Here is a 23131-nt window from a genome sequence, read left to right on the forward strand (position 1 = left end):
AGCTCTGAAAATAATTTCTATTTAAAAGATGAGTCTAGCATATTTGCTTTTATTGGGATGGTTGATATGACTGATAATTAGATTCTGCTCTTTTAAATTTTTATTTTATGTTTCAATGTGCATTATATTTTATATATGGTATTTCAATCTGTGGTCTCCTTATTTGAGGTGTTAGTTTTTTGTTCGCTTATTGTTAGGATGGCTTATTTGGATTTTTTCCTAGTGACTACCTTTAAACTAATACTCTCATATAATGCTATTATCCTCCTTTTTCTTATTAGTCATGTTTGCTTTGTAAGTTTTAAATATTAGTCCTTGCCACACACATCTTATCTCTATGGCACACAATGTGCGTATTCTACACTGCAATTCTTAGTGTTGAAAGTTCTTTACATCTGTTTGATGCAGCCAATAACATTTCTGGGTTTTTTTTTCAGTCTTCAGTTCTTACCTCCACCTGTGTCCTTGCCCTAAATCAACCATTAAATCCATCTGGTGCTCACTACCAGTCATCTTTCTCAAGTTTCTCGGCTCATCAGTGGGTGGTATGAAGCTTATCCTCTAAGTACATGAGGGTAGTAAGTCTGTAAGAGTTTATGAGAACAGTGTTCTCAGAGGTCTGGCATGTATGACAGTGTTTTTCTTTAGCCTTTGTACTTGACCAACACATTGGCAACACATGAAGTCCTTGATGCTCCCTTTATTCTCTTGTATTTCTTGAAAATGTTGCTTTCTCTGTCGCTTTGCTTTGTGCATTGCCATCAAGAAGTCAGATTTAAACTTGATTTGTTTCCTTCGTAAGTGACATTCTTTTCACCTGGAGGTCCAGTAGAGATTTTCTTCATCTTTTGAGTTGAATCACGTCACTAGCACAAGATTCAGGATTGCCCAATCTGGATTTTGTACCTGTTGTACAGGATATGTGTGTCTCATATGTTCTCTTCCCTGTGCTCCTGTAGCTACCTTCTGTATGTTTGCTTTTGATGTATCTTTATGTTCACTCATTCTTTCTCTCTGGTTGCATGTAAGGTTGTTGTTTCTTTTATGCCCAGTTATATTTAATTTAGTACGTCACATTGCATATGAAATAAGGTGGAAATCATTTGAGGATTGAGGCGATGAGGCCTTCCCCTAAAGACTTATATTTGTTGGCTTCATTTCACACCAGGATTTTGTCTCTAGTTTAGCCTTTCTGGATGTTTTCTTGGGCTCCTTGTTTTGGCAGAATCTGAATTCTGTCGTTGTTTACCAATCCCTATGAATCTGAAATAGATGTTTCTCAGACTCTCAGCAGCATCTTTAAATATTAGCAACTGTCTCAATGGGAAATTCAGCACAAAGTCTGGGATTATCTCCACAGGGTTTCCTTTTTCTCTTCGGAGATCAACAAGGTGTTCCAACAGATGTTTCTGTTGTATAATTTCCTTGAATTTTCTAGCTATTCTTAGCGGGAGGGATAAAACAGAACAGCCTAGTCCTAGTTCCAAAATGAGATATTTTTTGGATGAATATTGACAGGATATTAAAGTAATAATAGGATATTAAGCCATGACAACTAAGTCATGAGCAATGTTAGCATTGGTGCAAGAGCTAAGGATAAAGGCATCACCATTTACCACAGAGCAGAAAGTGGATTCTCTGCAGAGGGCTAGGTCCAAAGATATATTGCCATAATGTTTTGCATATTTTTACTTACTATCTGATTAGTTTGTACAGCATCTCTGGTTTAATCTTTGAAAGAATTTTTAAAAAGTGAATCTTAATATTGTTTACTTCTTTGCCATTTTTCCCTTGCTGAATCTTACTAGAATTGTGTCAGATGTTTGTCTTCTGAAGCAATCAACTTTAAGCATTGTTCACTGTTTATTCCCTTTACCTTTTTTCCTTAGTTATTTTGCTGTTTCTTGATAACTACTTAAGTTTGATAATTAGTGCATTAATTTTCATCCTGTCTGGTTTCCTAGTATAAGTATTTAAGGCTATCATTTCTCAGCTGCAGTTCTAACTTTCAAATTTTGATTTGAAGTGTTTTTATCCTTCAGTTATAAATATTATCTTTATTCTAATATATTTTTTACCTATAGGTTTTAGAAATATTTTGAAGATTTTTAATTATTTCTTCATTTTTCCCAAAATGTATTTCTAACTTCACTTTTTTTTTAAGTAAGCTGTACATGAGGCTTAATAAACTCATGACTCCAAGATTAGGAGTTGCATGCTCCACTAGCTGAGCCAGCCAAATGCCCCTAATTTAACTTCATTTTTATTTAAGATAATATATTCATGATATTTCTTCTGTTCAATTTATTACTTATTAGAATAGTTTGGTTAAAATCTAAAATATTGGTTTCTTTGTCAAGTTCTCTGTCATTCTTTAAAAATTTTTTTATTAAATATTATAAACCATATTAGTAGAGCCATACAAGTTTAGAATGAAAATATTTACAATGTATGAAATAAACATTGTAACTTTACTAATGATTTCAAGTCCATTTTAGTTGATAATGATAAATCTTCTTTTTGCCTACATCCTATTCTTTCACATTCATGTATGTTCAACTTTTTTGTACTCTTTTGCTTTACATATGTCTCTTGTCAACAGCTTACTTTAGACTGTTCCTTGGATGCCCTATCAATTCAGCACAATTTAAAAGTAAATGAAATTGTGGGGATACCTAAGTGGCTCAGTCATTTAAGTGTCTGAGTTTAGCTCAAGTCATGATCTCGCTGTCCGTGAGTTCAAACCTCATGTCAGGCTCTATGCTGACAACTCAGAGTTTGCAGCCTGCTTCAGATTCTGTGTTTCCCTCCCTCTATGCCCCTTCTCTACTCGTGCTCTATCTCTCTCTCTCTCCCTCAAAAATAAATAAAGATATTTAAAAGATTAAAAGTAAATGAAATTTTAAAAAATCGTGTGGCCCTAAATCAAACCAGCACCAGCTTGAGTTTGATATTTCTTTCCAGAATTATCATATGGAGCTTTATTTTTTCTTTTGTTTTCTTTCAGTTTGTTTTCATTTTATGTATTTATTTATAATTTTCAAATAATGTTCATTTATTTTGAGGGAGAGAGAGAGAGAGAGAGAGAAGGAGAAACAGTGTGAGCAGGGGAGGGGCATAGAAAGATGGAGAGAGAGAAATCCCAGGCAGGCCTCACACTGTCAGCTCAGAGCCCAATGTGGAGCTCGATCTTACCAACAGTGAGATCATAATCTAAGCCAAAATCAAGTTTAGATACTTAACCAACTGAGCCACTCAGGTGCCCCAGTTTGTTTGTTTTTAAATTGCTCTCCAGTGCCCCAACTGGGTTGGGTGAATTTTCTTTTGTATCCCTTCTCTATAGCAGGCTTNTTGAATTACCTACCCATTGTGGACAGGTTCTAGGTTTTAAGTTCTTGCCATGATACCCACTGCAAAAATTTAAATGATGCAGATTTTGGTTAGTATACTTAAATTGAAAACAAGATTTGGTTCTTCTTTACCACCAAGAGTTCTTCTTACACCTCATTTTGGGAAATCTAGAGAGTTCTTACCCTTATGTCAACTCAGTTATCTATATACAAATACATTTTTTAAAAATGCATTAATTTTTTGTTCTTTTACTTACCTCCTTTTCTCTAATCTTTTATATCTCATTTCTCATTTTTGCCTTTTATTTTTACTTACTTGGCAAATTACCAGCTTCCCTTTCCAATCCCTTACACATCATAATGACTCAAAGACCATAGTTCCCTTAGGATTCACTCTTGGTATAGTATATAATGTGGGTTTGGATAAATGTAAAATGACATGTGCCTATCAGTATGATGTCGTACAGAGTATTTACACTGCCCTAAAAATCCCCTGTGCTCTGCCTGTTCATCCTTTACCACCCCTGGAAACCACCAATCCTTTAACTGTTTCTGTAGTTCTTTCTATCCAGAATGTCATAGAGTTGGAATCATAAAATATGTAACCATTTCAGATTGTTTCTTTGGCTTAGAAATAGGAATTTAAGTTTCCTCCATGTCTTTTCACAGCTTGTTAGCTTATATCTTCCTAGTGCTGAACAATATTTTATTGTATGTGCCATAGTTGATCCATTCACCTACTGAAGGATATCTTCATTACTTCCAAGTTTTGGCATTTGTAAATAAATCTACTCTAACATCCATGTTCAGATCTTGGTGTGAACATACATTTTTAACCCTCTTGGGCAAATACCAAAGAGTGTAATTGCCGGATCATATGATAAGAATGTGTTTTGTTTTATAAGAAGCTATCAAACTTCTTCCAAAGTGGCTCTACCATTTTGTATTCCCACCAATGATGAATGAGGCTTCCTGTTGCTTCACTTACTTGCCAGCATTTAGTATTGCCAGTGTTTTGGCCTTTTTTAGTCATTTTAACAGGCATATAAGAGTATCTCATTATTGTTTTAATTTGTAATTCCCTAGTGACATATGATGCTGAGTACCTTTTTCTATGTTTATTTGACATATGCAGGGAGATACTTTGCCCATTCTTTAATTCGTTTATTATATTCTTTTTTTAATGTTTATTTATTTTTGAGAGACAGAGAGAGAGCACACCCGTGTGTGTGCATGTGCCCACAAGTGGGGGAGGAGAAGTGAGGATCCAATGAGGATTCCACACTGACAGCAGTGAGCCCAACACAGGGCTTGAACTCATGAACCATGAAATCATGACCTGAGCTGAAGTTGGGCACTCAACTGACTAAGCCACCTAGGCGTCCTGGGTTATTATATTCTTAATATTGAGTTTAAGAGTTCTTTGTACATTTTAGAGAATAGACTTATAAGAGATAGATCTTTTGCAAATATTTTCCCCCAGTATGTGGTTTGTCTTATTCTCTTGAGAGTGTTATTGACAGAGAAGAGGTCTTTAATTTTAATGAAGTCAAGCGTATTAATTATTTCTTTCATGGATCATACACGGAGGGCATGCACTTTGTCCTATGGCATCACTTCTCCGGCAGATCAAAGAAGAATTGTTAATTGTTTGATTTGTTCAGCTTTTTCCTTGTTGTTAGGATGGAATAAGAACTTCTAGATTCCGTATATTCTACACCAGAAACTAGATATGTAATTAACAGGTCTTTTTTTGTTTTAATATTGTATTTATCTTTGAGAGAGAGATAAGAGACAGCATGAGCAGGGGAGGGTCAGAGAGAGGGAGACACAGAATCCGAAGCAGACTCCAGGCTCTGAGCTAGCTGTCAGCACAGAACCCGATGCGGGGCTCAAACCCACGAACCGTGAAATCATGACCTGAGCCAAAGTCGGATGCTCAACTGACTGAGCCACCCAGGCGCCCAACAGGTTTTTAAAACTAAATATCTTCTATCTCTTAAATTATTCTTCTTGCTTAAGAATTTATTTACCCATCCCTCTTCTATTTATCTGTTGTATGTATGTTAATATGTATTTCTTAGTCTTTTTTTCCATGATCCAGGATTTCTCCAGAGGTCTAATGGTCTTTTGGTGCCCCTTAACATTAATGAAAGAGTTAATAATAAAAACGAACAGATAAGGTGTCCATCTGCATGGTTATTCTTTCAGCCGGTTAAACTTACAATGAACCTTAGGAAAAGGTTTTTAAAGAAGTATTTTCCTTCTCCCATGGCTTCCCAACTTACAAGATCTCTTACCCTCACTACAGGAGTATTAGCAAGATCTTGGAAACTTGAGCTACATACTTTTAAATAAATCAATATCTTGTCAGAAGAAATGTTTAGCCTCTCAGTCACCCCCCCCCCAAATATCCCATATTTTGGAATCAGATTTCATTGCCTTTATGTGATATTCATTATTTTTATTCTCCGTTTGAGAAATTGCCTACTCAATAATATTTATTTGTAGCCTCAAAATCCATTTACAGAATGCATTCACAGTCATTCACAGATATGTGCCGAGTGATGAAAAGTCTGAGTTTTGGCCAACATGCATGTTCCTAGCTGAGGTCAAACAAGGCAGCACTCAGCCTTTTTGCTTCAGCTCTCATACTCGTAAACAAGTGTCCTTTTTGAAGTCTATTTAATGCCATATTTTTTGTGCTTTTTGATGGTAATTACATTTTTTAAAATGGCCCTAAAGGGCAGCATTGAAGTGCTGTTTAGTGTTCGTAAGTGCAAGAAGCCTATGGTGTGCTTTAGGGAGAAAATACACACATTAGACGAGCTTTATTCAGACATGAGTCATAGTGTTGTTGGCCATGAATGCAATGTTAATGAAATAAAATAAGGTGTTTTTAAGTGAAAACATACATAAAACACGTTTGGGTATTGATTAGATGGTGAAAATAATGTGGCCAGAAGTTCACAGGAGTCAAACTTTGTATTTCCCCAGGAGTAATAATTCAGAATTCACTAACTCATTGTGTGCAGTGACTTTATGGAACACAACTACAACAAATAATAAGAATAGCTGTACTTTAAAACTTGTAACTGGAGGTTACAGTTGTTTATTGATTCACTGGAAATAGTTATTTCTATTTCTATTTCATTTCTTTTCATCATTTGGGATGATTTTATGGAAAATGGTAGAAAGTGGGTTTATTGCACCATTTTAAATCAGAAACATAATATATAATTCTACTTTTTTAAAAAGTACACTCAGTGTGCAACGTGGGGCTTGAACTCATGACCCTGGGGTCAAGAATTGGATGTTCCACCAACTAAGCCAGCCAGGCACTCCTAATTTTACTTTTTGAATGCTGACCTAAAGTTTTTTTTAAAGGATATTGTGACAAATGTACCATAGTAAATGTAAGATGCTAATAGTAGGAAATACTAGATCTGGGGTATATGGGAACTCTTTATCTAAGCATTTTTCTATAAATCTAAGATTATTTTCAAGTTAAAAGGTTATTTTGAAAAATCATGATCATGTAAGTGGATAAAGTGAAAGAAGAGATCTTTTTTTGCTTTAATTTACATCATCAAATGTTACATTGTGTCTTCCATCAGAATGCTATCACAACACCAGCCTTATCAAATTTCACTCTTCTTTAGTTTGTTTTTCATGTGGATACAAGGAATTCTGCTTTAGCTGAAAATATCCGTGAATAACCCTAAAGAGTAGGCTCTGGTCTTAATTCTTAACTGAGATTCTATTGGTTACAGAATGAGATAAGCAGAATGCTTTCTTTCACGAGAAAATTTCCGTGGAATGTTTAACACTTAAGACGCCCATTGTATTTCAAGGCTGCAGAACCATTCCTTTCTGGCAGATGTCCATAGGAATTAGACCACAAGTAAGAGGGAAGCCTTTCTACCCATGTTTTTAACCTCTGTTCCCTGCTATTTTTGAATCATCAATAATTACTTTTATCCCAGGTTTAGATGTTAAAATAATGATTTATTTATAGCACATAGTTGAATAGATGTAGTTGTTCTATGATTATCACTTCCTAAATGGAATCTCAACTAGGATTAGATCTCCAATGTATTTTTTTTAGATAATCTTGAGCAAATTTTTCAAACATCAACTTTTTTGAATTTAACTTCTAGTAAATGACCTAGTTAAATAAAAGTTATTTTAATATTTGTAACTAGCCAGTATAAGCTACCAAGTAGAAGAACCGTGGATAATATGGTGGCAACCCAGAACAGAATAATAGAAAATAAAATGCTGGAAGGTGGAGACTTTTGACTGAGTTTACTCCTCACTACAATTATCATTATAGTAATAACTGTAATGGACTTGTCTTTTTGTCTTCCAAGTAAGTCTCTCCTTCTTGAATGACGCCACACTTATTCTGAGTCATCCTGTTTAGCTCAGGAGTTTGAAAGCAGGGCTAACCCTACCATACCATCCCTAAGACAGATCCCTTAATGTTCCCCAGAGCGCTCCTTTTCCCTGGCCTCACTGATTTGCCAGACAAGAATCCTTCTGAGGCTGTTGCCAGAACTTCAAGGAATGATCTTTCCTTTTCTTCTATAACTCTAGATTGTAAATACCAGTATCTTCCTGCCATGTCAAGGCCCTATATGACAATAAAGCCAATATGAAACAAAGCAAGTCTGAGAGATTAAGCGCCAATGCTATTTTTGAACAGCTATAATAGTTAGCAGGCCTGTTAACTTACTTCCAATGTGAGTCAATTATGTGAGTCCACTTATTCCTTTTATAAAGTACTTCATGTTTTGGGGCACTCAGGTGGCTCTGTCATTTGAGCGTCTGACTCTCGCTTTTGGCTCAGGTCATGATCTCATGGTTCATGGGTTCAGTTCCTACATTGGGCTTTGTACTGATGTGTGGAGCCTGTTTGGGATTCTCCCTCTCTCTCTGCCCCTCCTCTGCTCATGCTCTCTCTCCCTCAAAATTAATTAATTAGTTTATGTTTCATAAACCTAAATTAAAAATCTTATATAACACATTGATATTTTTGAACACGTGCTATGTATTAGAAACTGTGCTAAGTGCTTTAAATATATGATCTCATTTAATATCCATAATAACCCTCTGAAGAAGATTTTATAATTAACCCCCTCTGAGGTTATANATTTTACACATGGAGAAGCAGAAGCCTAATAAAGTTAACTTAAAGTCACAAAATTAACTTTATCAAGGTCACGACAGTTATGCCATGTCTATCAGCATAAAAATCAGTGTGAGAAAATGAATAATTTTTTGACTGTCTAAACAGTCAATTTAGTTTCAGTAAAAACATTTGTTCATTGACCAAATTATAGTTTTCATTTCCAAAGCAATTTATAAAAAGAAAAAGTGTCTTTGTGTGTCTGTATCTGTATCTGTTTATTTTTTTCTTTTTTTTTTCCGCAACACCAAAATAATTCCATGAATAGATAACACTTAGTAATTTGGCTATGTGACTGTCCATCAACAAAGTTGTCATTGACTTTTAAAGACACTGCAGTACATTTGTGGATAACTGAAGACACCAGATAAACTGGCCACATTGATCTTTTTCAGACAAATATTTCATTAGCTTACAGAAGATTAGATAGATAGATAGATAGATAGATAGATAGATAGATAGATAGATAGATGATAGATAGATGATAGATAGATAGATAGATAGATAGATAGATAGATAGATAGATAGATAGATAGATATAGATAGATGATAGAGATAGAGATATGTATAATTTTAGAGAGAGAGAGAGGGCACAGGCTGGCAAGAAGGGCAGAGAAAGAATCTGAAGCATGATTCACATTTGGCATGGAGCCTGACATGGGACTCGTGGGATCATAACCTGAGCCAAAATCAAGAGTCAGATGCTCAACCGTCTGAGCCACCCAGGTGTCCCTGCAGAAGATATATTTTTGGTTCATTCTTATGTTTCTTCTTTTCCTCATACTATGAAACTACTCTGAGCATTCTTTTTTGTCTGTGCATGTATCTTATTTTCATTTCAGTGTAGTTAACATAGTGTTATTTTAGTTTCCGGTGTACAATATAGTGATTCAACAATTCCATATATTACTCAGTGTTCATCAAGATAAGTGTACTCTTCATCCCCTTCAACTATTTCACCCATCCTCCCACCAACCTCCCTTCTAGTAACCATCAGTTTGTTCTCTATATGAGAATCTGTTTCTCGGTTTGTCTCTTTTTTGTGTGTAATTTTCTTTGTTTCTAGGTTCCGTGTATGAGTGAAATCTTATGGTATTTATCTTTTTCTGACTGGCTTATTTTGCTTAGCATTATACTTTCTAGATCCATCTATGTTGTTGAAAATGGGAACATTTCATTTTTATGGCTGAATAATATTCCTGTGTGTGTGTGTGTATACCACATCTTTATCCATTCATCTACTGATGGACACTTGGGCTGCTTCCATTGCTTGGCCACTGTAAATAATGCTGCAATAAACACAGGGGTGCATATACCGCTTTGAATTCGTGTTTTCATATTTTTTGGGTAAATACCCAGTAGTAAAATTACTGGATCATAGGGTAGTTCTATTTTTAATTTTTTGAGTAACCTTACTCTTCTCCACAGTGGCAGCACCAGTTTGCATTCCCCCCAGCAGTGTTCCTTTTTCTCCACATGCTTACCAATACTTGTTTCTTAAGTTTTTTATTTCAGCCCTTCTGACAGGTGTGAGGTTATATCTCATTGTGGTTTTGATTTGTATTTCCCTGATGGTCAGTGATACTGAGCATCATTTCATGTGTCTGTTGGCCATCTGGATGTCTTCTATGGAGAAATGTCTATTCATGTCTTCTGCCCACTTTTTAATTGGGTTATTTGGAGTTTTTTTAGTGTTAAGTTGTTTAAGTTCCATATATATTTTGGATACTAATTTTTTTATGTCATTTCCAAATGTCTTCTCACATTCAGTAGATTTCCTTTTAGTTTTATTGGTTATTTGCTGTGCAGAAGCTTTTATTTTGACATAGTCCCAGTAGTTTATTTTTGCTTATATTTCCTTTGTCTGGGGAGACATATCTAGAAAGATGTTGCTATACCCAATGTCAGAGAAAGTATTGCCTGTGCTCTCTTGTAGGATTTTTATGGTTTCAGATCTCACATTTGGGTCTTTAATCCATTTTGAGTTTATTTTTGGTTATGGAGTAAAAAAGTGGTCTAGTTTCTTTCTTTTGCATGTAACTGTCCAGTTTTCCCAATACCATTTGTTGATCTGAGCATAATTAGTAATCTTTCCTCAAAATTATTTTGCAATCACATATCACAAAAATCTATTCATAATAAATCTGTTAAGTTCAAAGTTCTAATTCTTAAAATTACCAATCATAAGAGGAAACTTAGGGAAATACTGAANCTCCCATATGCTCATTTATTCTTGTTCTTAAATAATAACAAAATCAAGCTGCATAAAGAATAGAAGAAATATAACTACTGTCATATTTTTGAAATACATTTTTAGCACATGGTTCCCATGAATTTATGATGGTTAACAGTGTTTTACAGAAACTAAATGTACATTATAGAGGTAGTTTAAATTTTAATAACCATTTCCAGTACTTTTCTCCTTTGAAGTAACTCAAGTATTCTTAAATTTATTTATTTTATTTTGTAAAAACTGATATTGAGGGAAAACTTTTGCATGTCCTGTTTTCCACTCGAGTTACTGTCTCGTTGTCCTTAATTTAACATCTTAAGTGTACTAAAGTAAAAACAGTTTAGCCAATCATTATCTAAAAGCTATGTATGTATGTCCTTAGGTTTTAACTATGCCTGCCCTGAAATTAAAACTAAAGATGGAAAGCACATGGCTATGAGCTCATCATGCCATAATGAGATGGGCTTCAGAGATTGCAAAGCGCTTCACTTCACAATATGCAAATTGTGTACAATGCCAGATGCAGAAGCGCTGATCCATTTGCCAAGTTCTGTGGAGGGCATGGTGATTCATTCACAAATTGTCACAAATTTAGATACTCAGGAACTAGCAGCCTGTTCAGCGCTGCCTACATGCATGGTTACTGTGGACTGTTGTATGACATTCGGGCACCTGGAAGGAATTCTCAACCTTAAATTGTATCAAAGTCGACCATGATATCAGACTTGGTTAACCCCAGGATATAACCCGATACTTCTATGTGCCAGTGGAGATTGGATCTGCCTGCTGATGACAGAGAGAAAGCATTCAATTCAAAGAGAAGAATTGACCTCGATGTAAATTAGCACCTGTTAGCACTTCTCTCCACATTCAGATTTATAGATTCCTCTTTGGAAACAAATTATTTTTGTCCCCATAAGCCAATTTTTTAACTTCTATATTTATGAAATAGCCAATCTTAGATTCTATGTGACATATGACTACACATATTTCATCATCTTAGAATACTTTGTTCATTTATTCAGGAAGTATTATTTGATGAGTTACCATGAGGAGACAGAAACTACGTTGGATATTAAAAACAATAAAACAAGTTAGAACATGCCTTAAAAATATCTAAGTCTAGTGGAAATATAAGTCATATATTCTTTGTCATCTGTGCATGGCCAAAACTGTTTACTTTTTAAAATACTTGATTTTGTTTTGGGGGAGTGTTGGAGAATGGAACCAAAATTTGATACAGACGAAAATAAATCCTGGCCGGTTGTTGAGATATTATTCATCCTTCTAAATAAGAGTGTAGGGAAACTTTGCAAAAGAGCAAGTTGGTTTGTTCACTCAATCAATTTTCTGTAGGTTTATCCCTAAGGTCTAATGTTTTGGCCTAATGACTCTTTTCCCAGATATAAATCTTTTCAAAGAATGAAATACTGAGAGAGTAGAAGCTAGCGGATCTTTGAAAAATTGCCTTTTTTTTTAAGAGAAATAAAGTGCATTTTTCTCTGTGTATAAAATGATATAGATGCCTGTGGTGTGTATATGTGCTATCAATGGAAAATATGCGTTCACATTTAAAACTCTAGATAGTTTATAGTAAGGTCAGCAAACTGTTGCCTCTAGGACAAATCAAGCCTACTACCTTTGTTTGTAAATAAAATTTTATTGGAATACAGCCATGCTCACCTTTTTATGTATTGTCTATGATGACTTTCATGCTACAGGAGCAGAGTTGAGCTGTTGTGGTAGAGGCCATATGGCCTACAAAGCCTAAAATATTTACTATCTGGTCCTTTACAGAGAAGGTTTCCCTGGCTTATAGTTTTGCATTATAGTTCTAAAAAAAATTAGTGTTTCTTTAACTAATTAATACACGCTTCCTAAGTATTGCCCAAATATAAAGTGCTAAATGATAATGTTCATGCAGGTTAATTTAGATCAGATTTCACATAAAAATGCAAAATATTAAATAGATCAAAATAATCCTTCTGTGTAGAAGCCAGTCTGTAGAATCTATTTAACAGGGAAATTAAAAGGAACTCAAGTACTACCCAAGGATAAGTATTTTCTACAAATTACTAAGTTTTGTACTATGTTTTCCATGTGTAAAAAGATTCAACAAGGAAAAAAGAGTCCATACCAGGTAGTTCATTATAAGATATTTAATGTAGAGAACTAGTTATAAAGATACTAGAAGAGCTAAAACTGGAGGTGGTGAGTCAACTCAGAGATTACCAACTGTGTGGTGCCACTACATGTTAAGGACACTGGAGATGAGGAGTGCTTCTGAGTAGAACCTGGAATCACAGCAGGTGCCACCCCCTGGGAACTGGGACCATGGAGGGGTAGTGTGTTAGTTTCCTTGGGCTGCCATAACTACTTATCATAAACTGAATGGCTTAAAATAACAGAAATTCATTCCATTACAATTCGGGTCTTGACATCTGAAATCAAGGTATCAGTGGCTCCATCTGAAGGCTCAGGGGAAGAATTCTTTTTGCTTCTTCCTAGCTTCTGGTAGTTAACTACAAGCTGTGACATTGCTTGATTTGTTGCTGCTTCACTCCAGTTTCTGCCTCCACCTTCACATAGGCATCTTCCCTCTGTGTGTCTGTCTCCTCTGAGTCTCTGTATTCAAATGTTCTTCTTTTTATAAAGACACCAGTCATTGGCTTTAGAGCCAAGTCTAGTCCAGTATGACCTCATATTAAAGTAATTGCATCTTCAAAGACACTATATCCAAGGAAGGTTACATTCACAGGTTCCAGGTGGACATGAATTTGGGGGTGGGGGACACCAACTCAGTAGAGGTGGAGTGCAGGCAAGAGGTGGATCCACTCGAGAAATTGTTGGAGATGTCACCTGAAGCAGTCCCCATCCACTGACTTCCATTTGCCAAACCCACCAAGAATTTAGTTGGCAACAGAAACTGAGAAATATGGTTTACAGAGGACAGCTCTAGAATACATGGCAAATTAGGAGCTAGCTAAGTATGGGTGTGAGAAACAAGCAAGCAAACAAACAAAAACAACTTACTTAACCATGTTTTTAAATTCCTCAGAACCTCTTAATCTTTTATATTCACACTAAAAAAATTATGAATGAAGTTATATGATGTTTGGGGCTTAACAATAATGCAGAAAAGGGACAGAGTGACTTACGATCTAGATCCAGGTACTTCAGCAGCAGCACCGCTAACCTTTTAGGCTGAGTAAGTCTTTGTCATGAAGGGCTGTGCATTATGGAACATTTTCCAGCCTTTCTGGCCTCTACCCATTAGATTCCAGTAGCACCCCCTCTACCAGTGTAACAACCAAAAATGTCTCAAGACATTGACAAATCTCCAACTGGGGGCAAAGTTGACTGTGTTTGAAGATCACTGGTTTATGTGAAACAAGAGTGAGTTAATAATTGTTGAAGTTGGGTGATGGGCACATTGTGGTTTCTTATATTATTCTCTTTACTTTAGTATATTTTTAATATTTCCATAACAAAAACTGAACAACACAAAATAAATTGCCTGAGAGAGAGTTTGGCTTCTGCTAGATTTAGTATTTGAGTTAAGGCTGTTACTAAAGGTCACATAAGTCAATACTTGAATCAATTAGTAATGATGCTAATGAATTCTAAAGGTCAACTTCTGAAATTTTTTGCAGAGAGATAAATTAAGCAATTTTACATGGTCTCTATCTTCATCATCAGTATTCATATATTAAGTATATAAATATATACACCTCATTAGATACTTGTTTTTAAAATATATTTATGTGTATACAACTCAAGTCTCTGGAATCTTTCAAATACAGGTAGTTCCTTTGCATTTAAATGAAGAAAGGTTATTGGTTTAATTTTGCGTTTGCCAGGACAAACAGACAGTCACATCATATCACACAACATAAGATAGTTGTATCCTACACTGAACCAGGAGTGAGTCTGATGAGTTTGAATTCTAGTTCTGATATTATCTAGATTCCTGATTTGGAAATATGATCTCTCTAGACCTCGGTCTCCCAGGCACAAAAGAATTATACACAGTACTACTAATATGATCTTTTAAAACATACACCATAATCATTTCTTTCTTATACCTTTCAGGATGGAATGAAAGTCCTTAGCGTGGTATCTCTCTTCCTTAAAACCCAGCATTTGCTTATCTCTCTAGTTACGTATTGTCTTGCCATTTTTCCCACCTCTACGCTACATGTGTGATAAACTACTTGCAGTTCTGTGTTTGCCTCACAGCGTCTGATTTCTCTATATTTACCCATATTCCCTACATCAACACAGCTCCCACCTAGCCCATGTCTCTATTTATTTTACTGGCCTGACCCCACCATCTTTTAAGCTCTAATTCCCTCTTCATGCATGAAGGCTTTGCCCCTTTGTAAGACACAAGACATTCATCTGAATATCAGCCAAATGGTTGAAATCTATAGCATAACTGGAATACAGGGTATTACCAGTATCTATTTCAATGTGTAACTATGCAGTATATCACTTTTCTGTGGCAATTTCTAGTAGTGGTGATTTAAATGTCCAAAATTCCAGCTTCTCTTTTCATTTTATATTTTGTTTGTTTATTTTTAAGTAAGGTTTGTGCCCATTGTGGGACTTGAACTCACAACCCCAAGACCAAGAGTTACATGTTCCACCAACTGAGCCAGCTAGGAGCCCCAGCTTCTCTCTTCATTTTGTGGCAATTCTCTTCCCATTCCCTATACCCTGTCTTACAGTACAATCCTTCTATCAGTAACTTCTCTTTCTAAGAATTCCTCTTTGTGGTTCACCATTATTACTTATAAGCTTCCCTAGGTGACTATGAGGTGAGATCCAGGCACGTAGCTTTGTACTACTCCACTGCACTTCCCTATAAAAGCAGTAAACATCATTACAAGAACCAAGGAACCATGGACAAGACAACTTGCAGCTTATTTTTTTCTTGAGGTTAAGTTTGGAATTTGCCTTCACCTACTTGAGAGGTATGCACAGTAAATTCCCAATGCAAACACATGATAATGTAAAAAAAAAAAAAATCCAACAGATCTATTTCCTTCAGCCTGAGAGCAAATGGTTATGTTTAAAAAATATAGGCAATACTATTTGGAAACANGAGTCAGCTGAATTTGGGGGAATATCTGGTGTCAGTAAAGCATTGGTTTATCTGGAAAAATACGTTCCAGGTCTGAAACATTCATTATTCCAAATTTCCTGCCTGGTGAAAATCACCATTACTCTGGGTATGGGGGAAAAAAGGATAATAAGATAAGATTTGTACTTCTTTTGTCAATTTGCATTCCTTTGATTTTTATGAATTATCTAATTCTTATGTATATACCATAAAGCAGAGAATATCTGTAAAAGAGTATAAGACTCTATCACTGTTGTTTAAATATAGAACTCATTCCTATTCTGTATACATACCCATATAAGGGGACAAAGCCAAACCTTTGAAAATGTATGTGTATGCATATCTTTTGTAAATATTTTTAAGTCTTTGTGCATTCTCTTATAATGTTTATCTAAAATTTAAATTTCCATTAAGATTTGGTCTATAAATATGTATTATAAATCTGTAATTTGCAAAAATAACTTAAAGAAACTTGCACTCACTAAGCTCAAATTATCCCCTTCACCTACTTGGGTTTATGAAATATTTTAAGTTACAAGGAAATAAAATGATCATTCCTAAAAAGGAAAGTAACTTCTCTTGGTTCCCTCTCCCACTTACACTCTAAATGTCAGAACCTAACAATCCTTTTAAAATGAAACCTAAAGAAAACTTGCTTTTTATAAATGGTCTGTTTAAAATATAATTTCTGGAGCATCTGAGTGGTTCAGTCGGTTAAGCAATCGACTCTTGATTTCAGCTCAGGTCATGATCTCATAGTCATGAGACTGAACCTCACATTAGGCTGTCAGCATGGAGTCTGCTTGGGATTCTCTCTCTCCCTGCTCTCTGCCCCTCCCTGGCTCGCACACACACACACACACACACACTCTCTCTCAAAATAAATTAAACATTTAAAAAACTTTAAACAAAAAAAAACCTAATTTCTAAACATATCTCCTTATTTAATTTTGCTCCTTAGGAGCAGTGCACTTCACCACAAGGCAAACAAGAGATTTACTTGTAAACCAAAAGTCAGAGCACTAGAATGGGATAAAAGCCTGCCTGGTAAAAGAATTTTTAAGCAGCAGATCATTTACTGTCAAACTCTAAATAATGCTACATAGGAATGCCTAAGGGTGCCTTAAAACAAATTGTCCCCATTTCAGATGTCACAATTAAAAGGAAAAGAGGACTTCCAAACATCCTTCATTCCAGAAATATGAGTGTGTCTGGAGTTCCGACCCTGGCAGCGATGGATGCTGCCTGTAACAAAGCATGCCCCCTATTGCATACCTGGGAAGGCACTGATGGCTGGCTCAGTGAGTCACTCAACCCCTGAGGACATCTTTGCAAATAGAGGCAAACCGTCAAGACCTTTCTCAAAAATTAAATCAGCAAGCTTCCTAGTTATCCTTCTGACTTAAGTAGAGGAAGTAAATTCCTATTCCCTGAAGCACCTTGTAAGAGCAGATCTGCCCAAGCATAGTTCAGAGACGCCTTTAGCATGAATGGAAGCTGGAAAGAAATAGCTTTTCCAGAATAAAAAACAGAAAAGGTTTTCTCTTCCCATAAAACATATGTAAAAGCCATATTTTATGAAAAATAATTCCTCTGTAGGAACTATGCATAGGAGTCACACTCGTGATCTCTAAGCAGGGACAGAATTTTAAGAAATAATTGCATTTACTTATAACGTGCTTTGTATAAAGATGTATCAATATATGTTTCCATGGGTATCTATTTCAGATACTGTAGTCTATCTTCAGCTTTCTATATCTATTTTTAACATGGCTTTGTCCAGTGACTTAAATACAAGCACACCGTACTCCCAGCAGCGCTATCCAATAGAACTTTATCCTGTGATGAAAATTTTCCAGATCTACATTGTCCAATACAATCCCCTCTGCCACCTGTGATGAGTGAACACTTGAAAGGTGGCTAGTGAGACTGAGGAACCGAATTTTTAAATTGTCAGTAGCTTGAACTGAATGGGCATGCATGGCTAGTAGCTGCTTTCTTGGTATCGGGCAACACAACTTTAAAATAGCTCTTCTTAAGCTTTAATAGACAGCGGGGGATCTTGTTCAAAGGAAAATTCAGATGCATTGCATCTGGGGTGGGACCTGAGATTCTGCATTTCTAGCAAACTCCCTGGTGATGCCTCTGCTGTTGCTCCACAGACCATACTTCAAAAAGCAAAGCTTTAGAAGACTCTCTCAAACTTTGATGCATATTAAAATAACCTGGGGACCATTAAAACCCCCAATACCAAGGCTGAACCCAGTACCAAACAAATAATGAATTCTCCTGGTAAGACACAGGCATCAGTATTTTTTTTATATCTCTCTAGGTGACCCCATTGTTTTGCCAACTTTGAGAACTAGTGCTTTGCAGCTGAACTTTTACCTTAAAGGACATGGGAATCACCTATGATGATCACAGAGGAAATCTTGTTTAGCTGCAGATTCTGATACAGTGCGAGTGGTGTGGGACCTGCCATCTTTACATTTCTAGTAAGTTTTTTGATGGTCCCCAGGTTACTGGTCTGCACTAGACATCGCTATTCAAAGGGTGTGTCATGGACCAACACAATTAGCATGACAAGGGAGCATTTTAGAAATGCCTACCCTAAAAACAAAAGATAAATAAATAAATAAATGCCTAACCTCAGGCTCCACCCTAGAATAATTAAATCAGTATCTGTTTTGGGACAGCATTCACAGGCAATTTGCATGTGCATTATAGTTTAAGGGGCACTATCCTGAAATCTTAACCATTTTTTTGTTAATAGTGAGTTTGAAGAATTTGAAAGTAATCTTTAAGGTTAGAATTCAAGCTCAGTGGTTCTCTAAGTATGATCCCAGGTCCAGGAGCATCTGTGTCACTGGAAACTTACCTGGAGATAAGGCCAACGGTCTGTTTTATTGAACCCTTTGGGAGATGCTCATGTATGGCACATTTTGAGAAATACTGCTCTCGCTTTTGTTGAACTGAGAATTCTGAAGAAACAGATTTTATAATATTTATTTTGTATAGCTCTTGTAATATATACAAGACATATATCCAATGCTTTAGAGGCACAGTATTATGTATCAAGTAAGGTGGGACTATGTATCCCAAGGAATAGATGCTCAATTAATAATTGTTGAATAGTTATTTATTGATAGTTATAAATAAAATGCATAATATACAGAAAATTTAGAATCTTTCAGGATAACCTTTTAGAATGCAAATTTGGAAATTTTATTTCCTCACTAAAATCCTTTAATACCTTACCATTTCTGTAAGGATGAACCTAAATCTTCTTAAATTGATCTAAAGGCTCTGGCTATATCCTATGCTTCTATCTGCTACTGCCATTCTTCATGATCCCCTATTCACCACGCAGTTCTCTGTAATAAAATTATTCTACCCTTCCATCACTTCAGTCATTGAACCATACTTCTTTCTAAGTCACCTTTGCTGATATTGTTCTTTCCAAAGAGACTGTTCTTTGTGTATCTTCCCCATTATCTAGTTAACTAATTCTCATGCCTTCAATAACATGTCCAAAGAGAATTCTTATGAATAGAGGAAGACCACCTGTTATATTTTCTTATAGTTCTTTGTATTTTCCTTTAATTCTCAAATATTAGTATTTATCCATTTATTTAATTATTTACAGGATATCTCTGATTCCGTATTGTGACTCCCTAAAGGCAGAAATTGGGTATAAATTAAACATCCAGTGCCCAGCATAGAATAGTTATAGAATATCTGTTGAATGAATAGAGTAATCATTCAAATTAGAATGATCATCCACTGTAATGCCTCATCTGTTTTTTCCCCATTGCTCCCCAAGTTCACTGATGTTATAAATTAGAAAATGGAACCACCAAACTTTATCCCAGAATATTTAACTAGAAATCTTCAAAGAGTTCTCCTAGTATATTTTCTTTATATAAATTAGAAATTACTACCCCACAGTATTCCAAAAGAGAAACAATAGTCAAATTGGAACTATTATTTTCTTTGCTGTCTTTTAAAATTAATTTTGACATATTTCCACATTTTAATTTTTTCCCAAGCAGATAGATTTATAGCTAATTTACAGCCTATACCACCCTTTTGGTAGATCACTGAGAATTCCAAGTTAAACGTGATTTTTTCCCCATGTTCTTATTACCTCTGTGTTAGTTTCATAGGGCTACCCTAAGAAATTACCATAAACTCAGTGGCATAAGACAACAGAAATTGATTCTCTCACTGTTCTGGACACTCCTAGTGTGAAATCAAGGTGATGGCAGGGTTGCTTGCTTCTTAGAGGCTCTGCAGAAGAATGTATTCCACATCTGTCCTTATAATTTGAGATAGTTGCTGGCTGTTCTTGGTATTCCTTGGCTTCTGTCAGAATAACTCTAATCTCTGCCTCCATCTTTATATGACCATGTTCCCTGTGTGGGTGTTCACATTTCCTCCTCTTAGAAGGACACCAGTCATTGGATTAGGACCCATCCTAATCCAGTATAAACTCATGTTCACTTGATTACATTGATAAAGCATTATTTCCAAATAAGATCACATTCTGAGGTTCTGGGTGGACATGAATCTGAGAGGATACTTCAATTCAGTACAACTTTTGTTTCCAACAAGGGGATAAAGAATTGGTTAAAAATCAGGCAGTTAAGGGGCACCGGGGTGTTAAGCTAAGTCCATTAAAAGTCCAACCCTTGATTTGAGCTCAGCTCATGATCTCACAGTTTGTGAGATTGAGCCCCATGTCAAGCTCTGTGCTGACAGCCCAGAGGCTGCTCGCCATTCTTTCTCTCCCTCTCTATCTCTGCTCCTCCCCCACTTGCTTGCTAGCTCTCTCTCTCTCTCACTCTCAAAATAAATAAATAAACTTCTTAAAAAACACAAGCAATTAACACTTATTAGGTACATACTTATTCAAATAACCTGATATAATTTACCTAATGACATTGTGAAGTAGGTAGTCAAATGAAAAAACTAATGTTAAGAGAGTAACTTATCTAAGGACATATGGTCCATTTTTAGCAGAATTGGATTTAAATCTGATTCTGATTTTTTTTTTCGATTCTGATTTTTCTTGACCAAAGGCTATGCTCTTTCTACTCCACCACAATCCATACCAGTCCAAAACAGGCCTCCTGAGCCTACCACATTCCATAAACTAGATTAATATGCTTTATTCATAATATTATTAAAATATGGGGCACTTGGGTGGCTCAGTCGGTTAAGCATCCGACTTTGGCTCAGGTCATGATCTCACAGTTCGTGGGTTGCAGCCCTGCTTTGGGCTCTGTGCTGACAGCTCAGGGCCTGGAGCCTGCTTCGGATTGTGTGTCTCCCTCTCTCTGACCCTTCCCCACTCATATGCTGTCTCTTTCTCTCTCTCAAAAAGAAATAAATGTTTAAAAAGTTTTAAAAAAACAAAATTGTTAACATGTTGAAAGGACAACTATATATATTTACTCTTTAAGTTCTCCATATACTCATTATCCAGCTCTCAGACCCAAGACTTTGACAATTCTACCTCTTTATCATCTTGACAACCTACCTTCTGATGTAATGGGCAAGGACATTATCCTTCATTGAGATACAATTGACATATACCATTATGTAAATTTAAGGTGTATAATGTGTTGATTTGACACAGTTATATATTGCAAAATGATTACCACCATAGCATTAGCTAACACCTCTATCATGTGACCTAAGTACCATTTCTTATTTGTGTTGAGAATATTTACGATCTATTTTCTTAACAACTTTGAAGTATATAGTAAGTATATTATTGTTAACTATAATCAATTCTGTGTACTAGATCCCAGAGTTTATTCATCATCTAACCTGAAGTTTCTACTTTCTCATTGATATCTTCTACTTCTTTTTTTAAATTTTTATTTATTTATTTATTTCTGAGAGAGAGAGACACAGCATGAGTAGGGGAGGGTCAGAGAGAGAGGGAGAAAAAGAATCTGAAACAGGCTCCAGGCTCTGAGCCAGCTGTCAGCACAGAGCCCAACGCGGGGCTTGAACCCATGAACCATGAGATCATGACCTGAGCCGAAGTCGGACGCTTAACTGACTGAGCCACCCAGGCACCCCTCTCCTACTTCTTTTAAATCTTCTTGTAACTTCTTTTTTTTTTAATTATTTTTTAAAATGCTTATTTATTTTTGATAGAGAGAGAAATAGAGTGTGAACTGGAGAAGGACAAAGAGAAAAGGAAACACAGAATCTGAAGCAGAGTCCAGGCTCTGAGCTGTCAGCACAGAGTCTGACACAGAGCTTGAACTCACAAACTATGAGATCATAACCTGAACTCAAGTCAAAACTTAACCGCCTGAACCACCCAGGCACCCCTTCTTATAACTTCTTCTTGAGAGCAGCACACACTTCACTTATATTTCATTATCTAAAACCCTTCACATGGTTTTAGCTTCAAGGGAATGGATAAATGCAATCTTGTCAAATATCTGAGAAGACCACAAGAAATGTTAGTGAAGAACATTAATGACTATCACAGTTTGCTCTGATGGTTACCAAATATTTGATATCTTCTTCTTTTTGCATGAAAAATATACACACACCTCCTTGACATCTTTCTATGGAATGAAATCCCCAAATTTCATATTCTCATACATTTAGCTGAAATTTTAGAATTTCTACACATAGCCACTCTTGATCTAGAGAACTATGAACTAATAAAACAAGGGAATGAATGATATGTCCCACACCAATATTATTTATATACTGAGCAACGATATGAGGATGAAAGCTGGAAGGGATGCGAGTGGGTAAAATGTTCTTTGACTAGGCCCTCATCCTACTATGAGGAAGGTATGTCCAGCTCATTGCTCTCCATGATCTCCAGCTACAAACTATGAAGATATTTCCTTTTCCATGGTCCTTCTTGCATACGTGTGAAGAAGTGCTGGAGAATCTCTCTCCCTGGGGGTCATTAGAGTTTTCTCAGTCTCCTGCCCCTGGGAAGGCTGAGACTCCACGAGTCACTTTGAGTCTTAAACAGTCATGAAGGTTTCAGTTTCTTTTGCAGTAACATTCTTTTAAGAAACTTAGTAGCCTTATTATATATTTAATTCTAGTCAGTTCCATGCTCTGAAAGCCATACACATAGTCTGTTTCTGTACTTGCTTATTAGATTTGCTATATTTCTAGACTTTTTCTTCCCCAGGTCCCCTTCTTTCAACTTAATTGCTTATTTCTTGAGCAATAGGCAAGCC

The sequence above is a fragment of the Crocuta crocuta genome, unplaced genomic scaffold (genome assembly GCF_008692635.1).
Source record: "Crocuta crocuta isolate KB4526 unplaced genomic scaffold, BGI_CrCroc_1.0 scaffold414, whole genome shotgun sequence".
Classification (NCBI taxonomy): domain Eukaryota; kingdom Metazoa; phylum Chordata; class Mammalia; order Carnivora; family Hyaenidae; genus Crocuta; species Crocuta crocuta.